Source organism: Nomia melanderi, chromosome 7, assembly GCF_051020985.1.
Source record: "Nomia melanderi isolate GNS246 chromosome 7, iyNomMela1, whole genome shotgun sequence".
Classification (NCBI taxonomy): domain Eukaryota; kingdom Metazoa; phylum Arthropoda; class Insecta; order Hymenoptera; family Halictidae; genus Nomia; species Nomia melanderi.
The window spans coordinates 9955203-9959486 of record NC_135005.1 but is presented as its reverse complement, the minus strand read 5'-3'; the positions used below and the strand labels follow the sequence as shown (position 1 = coordinate 9959486).

At 53.7% G+C, this 4284-nt stretch overlaps 1 protein-coding gene across 1 annotated transcript in view; it reads left to right on the top strand.

Annotated features, from left to right (window-relative positions):
• Positions 1-2560: 2560 nt before the first annotated feature.
• The window catches only part of ftz-f1 (ftz transcription factor 1), a 27306-nt gene continuing 25582 nt past the window's right edge, over positions 2561-4284 (top strand). Inside the window, 1 exon segment of the mRNA XM_076369060.1 lies at positions 2561-4284. This exon segment is cut by the window's right edge and continues 1554 nt beyond it. The gene's annotated coding sequence lies outside the window, so the exon portion shown is untranslated.

Here is a 4284-nt window from a genome sequence, read left to right as displayed (position 1 = left end):
ATAGGGACACAAAAAAAAGGAACGTGTGCACCCGCTGTTTCGGCGTGCTCGCGCGATCGAATCCGTCCGAGCACAATGGCGGGAACCGGAAGCATCCGATCGAATCCGCGTTCTTCTTTTCACGATAAATTCGTGACGCGGCTGAGCTGTGCGTTTAAGGGTCATCGTTAAATAGATTCGACTCACTTGTTGCGTAAACGGCAGAGGAACCGAAAGTAGAAAGGGGCTTTAAAGGGAAAGTGGCCGTTGCTTCCGATTCTAACCGATCTATTGCTTCTCCGGCCGTACGGGTTACGGTTAATCGATACGACCGCCTCTACTCCTGCGCTTTCTTAATTAACAATCTATCGCAAACGCTTCTTCGTTTCTCTTTTCGACTGCATACTCCAAGCGCAACTGCTACCAGGGACAAAAGTATTTGTGAGTTTCTCGTGTTGCGGTCGGTGTAAGTAATCTACTATTTCCCATTAAGTGTCCGTGTCGCTTTAATAATGTTCGTTCATCGATAGCAGCCGCCATTTTTAACAAAGGAAATGACGGGAAACGTGCACAGTATATGTTGTCAGCCTATTGAGGTACATAGTGGATTACTTACTCATGGATTAATAATAATTCTAACCTGTACATAGACGTTAGTGCGATTAAATATTACACTGGCTTATCTGTTGCTACTAATACCTTATGTAAATACGTAGATTATTACACGGAAATCGAAGTGAACCAAAGAATTGTGTAAGCTGTTAAGTAAATGTGTTACCGGCTTCCAAAATCTCGCTTTACGAATACTTTTGTCGTGAACTGTATCACGCTGCTTACTCTGTTTTTTCGCCGTTTCGTGTAATTAACTGTACGAATATATTTTTAAGTCGTTACGTAAGGATCGATGGTACGAGCTGTATCGTGCTCGAATTGAAATTCCTCACCGGTTCGAAACGAGGGAGGGGATTCCCCTGTCTGATTTTGCTTCTTTATTCAGCCGAATGCAAAAGTATGATTGTATATATTTTTTAATCATGATTCGAGCATGATGCGAACCAGCAGGCACGATTCGAGTGAGATCCGAAGGAAAATATTCGAGGATCATCGACTACGGCGGCGGCGGCGGTTTCATCCGCACGGTGCCACCTAACCTCTAAACCTGGTGCACTGGATACGACACACAACGACGACGATGATGACAACACGCTCGCAATAGTTGCCGCGCGCGTGCATTCGTCGATGACACGGTGTGTGCGCGCACGATGACCACACAGGGCCGTGGTGTGCGCGTATCGTAAACGTGTGTACACACGCTATTACGGCAGGCGCGCACGGTTACTTGGACGGAAAAGAGCGCGACAATTACGTTCGAAGTGAATAAGCTAGGCGCGCGCGGGACTTGCTGAGGGGCAGTAGAGAGAGGTAGCCTTAGAGAAAGAGAATAATTCTTGTTCGTTTTGTCGGGAAAAGAAAAAGAAAGAAGGAAAGAGCAAAGACGACGAAGGGCAGTACAAACGGAAAAGGAGGGAGCAAGGGTAAGACATTAAAGTGAGGCGTACAGCGAGTCGAAGATGAGATTCAGAGAAAGACGGAGGAGGATACGCGGCGTGCGAGTTTAGGGTGGCGAAGCATGTAGAAAAGTAAGGACAGGATCCGCGCGGGACAAAGATGGTGGATGAAAGATAGGAGGGTGGGATGCGCGAGGTGGATGCTAGAGGGTTACAGAGACGTGCCGGAGGGGGGACGAACGCTAGGCGAGAGGGAGAAAGATCGAGCGGGACAGAGAGAGAGCGAGAGTGAGAGAGAAAGACATAATGAGAGGGAGTGAGTCGCGGCTGCGTCATGTTCTCAGCGAACTGGGTCAGTGGGTCTCCCCACCGCCTCGCGTCGCACATCTACTGCGACGTACACACAGAGAAGCACTGGCACTGTCGGGGAGTGCCAACGGCGTTACTGTTGACCCAGCCACGGCCTGTATGTGGCCTGTGCGCCTGCCCTGTGCCCGCTTACCGCGACTCTCTGTTTGGCTCCCCTGTGCTCTTTGAAAGCAAGAGTTGTTCGCGGCCCTCTATACCGTCTCCGTTCGGCTCTTTCTCGCGCCTCCCGCAGTCACGGAAACAAAAAAGAATACATAAACACATACACATCTACACGATCCACGTTAAATCGTCTTGCCACGAACGTTCCGATACGAAAAACGAAAAATTCCTGTCGAAACGTCGAATCCTACGTACGGGTTAATCGGAGACTACGAGGTTCGTTAAAGTCTTCTCGAACTTCGATTTCGGAAAGGAAAAGAATTTTCGGGAGCGGTTTAACGGGTACGATAACAATTCTATCGGTTTTCGCGTCGTATTGATTCGCATCGAAATCCCGTGCGGGTTGTGTACACGTGCGTCGGGGTATTCGCCGGCTTCGGCCACCGACGACAAATACGGTCGACAAAACGGCGGCGGGTAACGGCGGCAGACCGGCGCGGGACCGTGCGAGGACAATACTTCTCCGGCCGACATAGACCTGGTTCCGTAAGTAGGTCATCCCCACCATCCGCCGTGCAACCTCCTTCTCCCCTCCTCCCTGAATCCCTTCGACCGCGGCAATACCTCCCGACCTCCCCCGCCTCTCCTCCAGCATCGCCGCTCTCTCGCTCGATCTCTCTCTCTCCCTCTCTCTCATACGCACTCCGGCCTCCCTCTCCGCCCCGAACCGCGTGTTGCCTGCCCCTCCCCCCCCCAGACGAGGCCCTCCGAGGCACCTCCACTACTCCGTCGGGCACCTGGCCGCCGCGCGCGGTGGCATGCGCTGCTGAATCACTTTCACTTATGCCGTGCGCTGTGTTGGTTATACGGCCGTGTACTTCTGTCTCTCTCTCTCGCTCCAACCACGGTCTCACACTCGACCCGTGCCCGTCGGTAAAGGGACACACGCGCGCCGGGCCTCGTTCTCTTCTCTTCTCTCTCTCTCTCTTTTTCTGTCTCTGTTTCTTTCTTCCTCCCTCTTTCTCTCTCTCTCTCTCTCTTTCTCTCTCTGTCTCTCCTCTCCTTCTGTACCCACCGAAACGCGAAGGGAACCCGAACGGTGTGTGCCGCCGCGCGCGCCTCTCGCCGTTCTCTCTCCCGGTTCTCTCTGCCAATTTTATTTTACTCCCGACGGTGTCACGGGTGAAGCGTGTCGCCGCGCGCGCGTATATCCCGTCTCTCTGTTGTACCGGGCGAAAACCGACGTGCCCGCCGCGCGCGACGTGTTTCGTTTACCGTCGTGTCGTGTGAGCAGTGCGCGCCCCCCGACGTGTTGGTCTGCCGTCGCGCGTGGTCCGTTACCGTGACACGGAGCAGTTACTATTTTTCTTTTCGTCTCGTGCGCGTCGCGCGGGGGACTACGCAACGAGGACAACGAACAACGAAAACAACGGTAACGAACCAACTATCGCGTGAAACGTAATAATCGAGGAACGAACGAACGAACGACAGACTCGGCGAGGAAGACCGTTCAGAGACAGAGACGTTTCGGTGTTCACCGCCCTCCCTGTGCGTGGTATCGTCGTCCGTTGCTGCTGGCTGGCTGACTGGCCTGCCTGTGATATACGTGACGTGTGCCCGTGTCTCACGAGACGGTCTCCCGACTCTACCTACCTCCATGTGTCGACGGTAGGGCGACAGAGGGGAGGGGGCGGGCCCTTCGGGAAAGCAACGAGGCGAGAAGACAACTAGTCGTACGCAGATAGCCGAGCTGTCAAGTCGTGCGTTCCGGGGAGCTGGAGGATTCTCTCTTTCTCGCTCGTTCGCCACTCTCACTCTTTTTCACTCACTCTTTCTTTTTCTCTTTCTCCTTCTCTTTCTCTCTCTCTTTCTCTCTCTCTCTCTCCCTCTCTCTCTCTCTCGGTCAGTTACTCTCGCTCCAGTCGGACTTTTAAACGCACCCTTATTCCTCGACGGTGCCTGGTCTCTCTTGGATTTAATACATACCGTACGAAAAGTGTGTTGTGCGCGGGTTCCGACCTCTGGCTCGCCCCGTGTCTATCCACCTCGCAGCCAGCGTTTTACCTGTTCTGTGACAACGACCGGCGACCGGTGGTTAAACTTTGTTTTCGCGTACGCGCATGTGTGGATCGGCTTCACCGCGCTACGGCGGCCGGCGATTCGCGTGTTCCGAGAAAAACGACGACCGGCCGATCGAATTCTTTTATCTCTACGCGCCGCGGCGTGTCGGAACAGTCGCCGCCGCCGCCGTCGCCGCCGCCGCCGCCGCCACCGGTCCCGATATTATTCCTCGTGTGTGACGACGATCGTTGGTTAACCAGCACGG